The sequence below is a fragment of the Carassius auratus genome, unplaced genomic scaffold, assembly GCF_003368295.1.
Source record: "Carassius auratus strain Wakin unplaced genomic scaffold, ASM336829v1 scaf_tig00021291, whole genome shotgun sequence".
Lineage (NCBI taxonomy): Eukaryota > Metazoa > Chordata > Actinopteri > Cypriniformes > Cyprinidae > Carassius > Carassius auratus.
The window spans coordinates 360-6,746 of NW_020525096.1; the positions used below are offsets into that span (position 1 = coordinate 360).

Sequence of the window (6,387 nt, forward strand, 5' to 3'; positions counted from 1 at the left end):
AAGCACAGTAACCACTAAGTTTGCCATGCCTTTAATATCTTTTTTGTGATGTAATTGTAATTCAGTGTTTTTTTTGTCTTGCAGTTACGTCGGATTACATACTCCACAACAACCTGTAATCCAGCAGATCTTTAAAGAAGCCATCTCTTGTAAAATCCTCTCTCTCTCTCATCTCTCTCTCTCTCCTCTCTCTCTCCTCTCGCTCTGCTAGAATTAACAGGGAACTTCAACTCCACGCTCCCAATGCTGATATTGAAGAAGCTGTCAAGGGGGCTGAACAAGTCCTTCAAAGGATCAACCCTTCACAGGTAATGTTGAAGACTCTTAGTTATAACTGATTTGCTTTAATGAACGCATCCTTATATTATGTGTTAATCAAATATTTTGGTCACAGATCATTTTAACACACTGTCTCAACATGTTTATATTTCAGGAAGGCCTGTCATGAGATTTGAATTTGACCATCTTGTGCATTTATGAAGAAGACCAAAAGCTGCAAAGGCAAACACTTGCAATGGTACGTCAGATACATTTTTCTCAGCATTTGATGTTTCTTAAATTTTGGTTCACTTAGCCCATCAGGAAGAACACTCAACAAAGAGCATTGTTGTAGTAGTAATAATTCATCCAATAATCATATTATATTGCACAAGCGTGCTTGTACAAATTCTACAACTTTTACTCCTACTGCTGTTATTGGCTATTACCACAGCTCCCATCAGATTGTGCCCATTGTAAGAGTGTTTATATCATGAAGTTTAAATGAAGTCCATTGTATTCTTTATTAATCTTTACAAATTGGTGCCGCCTCTTCCTGTTTCACCAGTACATGATATCTGTCCACACTTCATAGTCTGCCTTTCTTTCTATGGTGATGTTACTGAAACACATCTGTCTTAGAAGCAAGAGAATGGAAATCCTAGTTTAACTTTTCAAGTGCTACACATCAGATCTTCAATGAATTTGGGCAATCAGATCACTTAAAGTTGTTCACACAAAGACCAATAACTATAATGAGAAGTATTTTAGCATCCACACCAACAGACAATACTGTACAATTACTGCTATGCACACTGCAGTTACAGTATGTTGTATTCTGCCATTTGTTGTTGTCAGTGTTTTTGTTGTTCATAATGTGATAAATTATCTTTGTTTCTTCTTGCAGGATTTCTCACAGATTACTTAATCATTCTTCATCAGCTCTTCACAATATCAGCCCATTCAAAAGCTTCCAGATCTTCCTCTCTTGTGTGACACATCTGCTCTCAGTCCTTTACTGCCAACCTCCAGTCTTAGCATTTCTGCTTGTATTCATTTTTCCTCTACATTCATCACTCCAATCTCTACTATAAGCACTCCTGTATATATATATATATACACACATAATAATTATTATTATTATTAACCATTTATTTGTTTTGCATTTATTCACAATAGAAGCAAACAATGATTACAGGATATATGTTTTTAAAGGTGATAATTGTAAAATATTGGAGCATTGTTCTTAATCATTTTGCCTATTTGGTTGATAAAGGGAAGAAAACAATATATTTTCAACTGTAGCCTTGATTATTCTTTGGCATCTTTTGTCAGGATTTCTGTAAACAAATTCCCTTTTTATTTTTGAATATTAAACTTATGTTTTTTGAAGGGAGTTTCTGTTGCAATTTTGTTTGTTTGTTTTCACTTAGTTACCTCTATGCATTTTTTTTTTATCAACCTTTCCTTTTTTTTCATAGTGGAATAAACTGGAGAGAGACTGTTCTGGGCACTATGTTTATCTGCGAAAAGTTTGACATATCAATAAACACTGTAAAATGACTAGACAATGAGTGATTGATGTCATGATGTTTGTTTGTTTGTTTTCTATTCCTATAGTTCAACTGGTGGATCTAAGAATGGCAAGTTTTTAGGGTCCATTTCCATGAAACGTAGATGTGATAAATTGTTTACCTTTAATACACTATAAATACATTGTAAATATTACAGAAGGAAAATTGAGTAGTAGAAAAATATTGTGTTTAAATAATCTTCAGAGGTGTTTTTTTTAAGCAAATGAAACATTTTGACATTTATTTTTCACACAGTATATGCAAACTTTTGAGTTTAAGTACTGTACACTAATATTAGTGTAAACAATGTAGCCTATTCAATACAATGGGAATCATTATACCTTCGTTAAAACACAAAACAAAAAAACACCTTTAATCAACGTATTTCTTGCTGCATCAGGGTAACTGCAGCTTCTGTCCATTCACTACAGGAACCCGGAAGCTCCCGGCATAAATGACCATATATGTACAAGTTAGTGTGACGCCTCTGCTCAACTGGGTTGCCATTGGCTTTGACGTTCCCTTGGCTATCGCAGAACTCGCTGTGATTGGACTATCTTTTAACATAAATTATAAACCGCTTAATGTTGCAAAGTCCGTTTGACTGTAATTATTACGTCAGTAACACCTTCAGTTAACAATGCAGTGTTGCTATGTCGTGAGAAATTACCTCTTTACCGAAATCGTAACCCTAACCCTAAGCACAACTCCAATAAACTCCAAATACCAGCGCTAATATTACTCGCGTTCAAACGATAGAATGGCAGAGGCTTATGGGTAATGTAGTTTAAAATGTTTAATAATTAAAAAAATGGGAAAATGCAATCTTGTTTAACAAAGGGTAATCTAAACATGTTCATTGTGCAAACATTAATGACATATTTAAGAGGCAGGCTGAAATTCGATATTTTACTAAGTGCACTTTTTTAAACACCTTTATACCACCTTTCCATATATGATTGAAAACTCTGTCCAACATTATTTAATTAGCATAGCATAAGTAGTTGTCCTGCCAATTTTTTCTTTGACACTATAATCAGACTTTGATTTACAGCCATTTGAAATTTACATTTTTTTGCTCTTCTAGGGGACTCTACTGGGCCCTTGAAGATGGAAGGGCAGTAAAACATACACATACCTTTTCTCATCATGGACAACAGACTGTGCTGAGTCATAATTTTTAAGTTTTTCTTTTCAACAAATTGCCAATATGTAAGTTGTAAGTCATGTTTATCTTAGAATAAGAATAGAACCATAAAAATATACATCAGTGCCTATTTGGAATAGGCTCCAAATATTGAATTATATCAGGTGCAAGGATACAGTATTGAAAGTAAACAAAGACACCAATTTAAACAACCAATACATACTGTGACACTTCATTGTACTTTCACAGTGTCAATGTGTCATTCATTAAGACAAGGTACAGAGAGTGTGTAGTTTATAGTGCAAAGCCATACAATTCATGCAATGCAAAGAATCATAATATTAAGAGCTAATTTGTGTCTCTGTGTAAAATACTCCTCATATTTGTCCTCCTCGGGTACTAAACATCAGTAATGTGCATGCTCATCTTGCTTATTATACAGTACTGGATTAATGTTGATCTTTCCCTTGTCCATCACCTTCAGTTGTACATGAAATTCCTGCAGCATTATAGTCCATGCAGTATCTTCTAATGCAGCTTTCAGCCTGCCCTTCATCTAACTGAATGTCATTAATGTAACCAAATGTTCATTTCTTAATTAAAACACATTTAACTATTGTTTACAAAATTAAATGGTGTATTTACCAAACACCATTCTTAATATAGAATATTCACCCTACTTTATTATCCAACACCATGTGCAGTACTTTACTGGAGGATACAACATAAAGACAACTAAAGTAGTGTATTAAGACAAATGATATACAATTTTTAACAATATTAAAAATGGGTTATGTTAAAACCATGTTTTTCTAATCAGATGAAGCCATGCAAATGCATGCATGGTGAAATGTCTTGAGCCCCAAAGAATCACATCAAGTTTTTAGAGCTCTCCTGCTTTTCTTCCTCTTCTTGCTTGTCCATGTCCTGGACATATCATAATCTTCCATGTCATACATTTTTTTTGCAGTTGTTATGCAGCACCCTACAGCACAACTGATGAACAAAAGACATGTAACTAATTTAAATCAAATATCTTTATTGTCACAATACAATGAACACAAGTATACAGGTGATGAAAGTCTTGGGTGCAGACTGCAGCGTGACAGTATGGATGACAAATGAATTAATTCATGAATATATATGAAATACAAATTCTGAATATATATATATGCAACACACATATATAAGGGACTCAATTCAGGTAGAGAACAATATATGTTAAAAATTATGCTATACAGAGAGCATGAATTGAAAACAATAATAATCACAGTACACATACATCTCTGCAGTAAAGCACGGTATGAATTAGTGCAAACAGAATGTCAGGGTGCATAATAATATTGAGTCCAGTCAGCATAACTGATAAGAGTGCAGGGCATATGAGGTTGGTGGGGTGTGTATGGTTTTACTGGTATGAGTTCAGTTCAGTCTGATTGCCTGTGAAAGGAACTTGTCTCACTGTCTGCTGGTGTAGGTTCTGTGATAACGCATGCCTGATGGTAACAGTGAGAGCAATCCATGGCTCGGCTGGCTGGAGTCTCTGACGGTCCTCCTCACACTCCACCTGGTCTAGATGTCCTGGAGGGCCAAAACATGTATTTAGGTTATGGTAAATCAATAAACAATATATAGTATTTTTATTTATAATTGTTGCACTGGACTTAACATTGATTCTTGTTGGGGATATTGGCCAAAAGAATCCCACCACAACTAGCTCTCGTTGTTTAGCTGTGATGTTTACTTTGCAGGCCGTAACATCTGAGCTGTCGCAGTAGAGCGGTTTGTGAATGCAGTCTTCACAGAAGATAACTGATGGGTTCAGGTAGCAGTGATGCACTCGGTGGCCATTCAATTGATATCTTCATCAATTGGCTTCATCTTAATTCAAACAAACAGACAAAACAATAAGTCAGCAATAACAGCAATAACCATTCTAGAGTAATAGTGTTGGTGAATACAGTTGCAGGTGTCAGTACTCACCATATTCAGTCATTTCCTTCCCAAACACCAGAGATGATGCACAGCTTATTTGCTCATTTTAGGAGCTATAAAAAAGATGTATATGTGAAAAACTATAACTGCGGACTTGAAAAGTCTTTTGAGAGATCAACATCAATGTTGTACCACACATAACTGCATTGAATTCAGACATACAAATGGAAATGTGAAACTTTTCACCTTTCTGTCTTTTCTTTTGGGGCACAAGAAGTCCATGTTCATTCCTCATTTCTTTAGGACTGGTTTGACTGATTTTCTTTGCGTTTCTGGTCTTCAGCTGTAAAACAAGAAAATATTTATTGACCCCATGTTTAATCATTATTGTTGTTTAAAAATATAAATGAAGCAGATATAATTATATACTTCAAGCACAAGTTCCTTGGCAACTCTAGTAGGCTCCTGAGTTCATCTGTACACATCAGATTCAACGTCTGAGAAAATGCCATCATGCAAACTCTCAGTTTCTGCCTTACAACAGAGCATAAAAGAATGTGTGAGTGAGGGAGTACAGCATGAAGATGAAGTGAAAAAGGCAGAGAAAGGCAGAATTTTGTGTATAAATTTAACAGAATGAGGGGAACATTTAAGAGATTTAAGAGAACAGTATTGTCTGTTGGTGTGGATGCTAAAATACTTCTCATTATAGTTATTGGTCTTTGTGTGAACAACTTTAAGTGATCTGATTGCCCAAATTCATTGAAGATCTGATGTGTAGCACTTGAAAAGTTAAACTAGGATTTCCATTCTCTTGCTTCTAAGACAGATGTGTTCAGTAACATCACCACAGAAAGAAAGGCAGACTATGAAGTGTGGACAGATATCATGTACTGGTGAAACAGGAAGAGGCGGCACCAATTTGTAAAGATTAATAAAGAATACAATGGACTTCATTTAAACTTCATGATATAAACACTCTTACAATGGGCACAATCTGATGGGAGCTGTGGTAATGGCCAATAACAGCAGTAGGAGTAAAAGTTGTAGAATTTTGTACAAGCACGCTTGTGCAATATAATATGATTATTGGATGAATTATTACTACTACAACATGCTCTTTGTTGAGTGTTCTTCCTGATGGGCTAAGTGAACCAAAATTTAAGAAACATCAAATGCTGAGAAAAATGTATCTGACGTACCATTGGAAGTGTTTGCCTTTGCAGCTTTTGGTCTTCTTCATAAATGCACAAGATGGTCAAATTCAAATCTCATGACAGGCCTTCCTGAAATATAAACATGTTGAGACAGTGTGTTAAAATGATCTGTGACCAAAATATTTGATTAACACATAATATAAGGATGCGTTCATTAAAGCAAATCAGTTATAACTAAGAGTCTTCAACATTACCTGTGAAGGGTTGATCCTTTGAAGGACTTGTTCAGCCCCCTTGACAGCTTCTTCAATATCAG

General features: G+C 35.2%; 2 long non-coding RNA genes across 3 annotated transcripts; one reads left to right on the top strand and one right to left on the bottom strand.

Moving 5' to 3' along the window:
- Nucleotides 1-450: 450 nt before the first annotated feature.
- On the top strand, nucleotides 451-1,821 carry LOC113076781 (uncharacterized). The gene is made up of 2 exons (XR_003281240.1): nucleotides 451-517; nucleotides 1,166-1,821. It is a non-coding gene; the product is annotated as an uncharacterized LOC113076781 (long non-coding RNA).
- Nucleotides 1,822-3,998: 2,177 nt separating this feature from the next.
- On the bottom strand, nucleotides 3,999-5,214 carry LOC113076782 (uncharacterized). Of its 2 annotated transcripts, XR_003281242.1 has the most exons (4): nucleotides 5,161-5,214; nucleotides 4,963-5,027; nucleotides 4,649-4,860; nucleotides 3,999-4,560 (listed from the first exon to the last, which is right to left on the bottom strand). It is a non-coding gene; the product is annotated as an uncharacterized LOC113076782 (long non-coding RNA). The 2 variants fall into 2 exon arrangements; XR_003281241.1 differs by lacking the exon at nucleotides 5,161-5,214 and having other exon boundaries at nucleotides 4,963-5,153.
- Nucleotides 5,215-6,387: the final 1,173 nt, after the last annotated feature.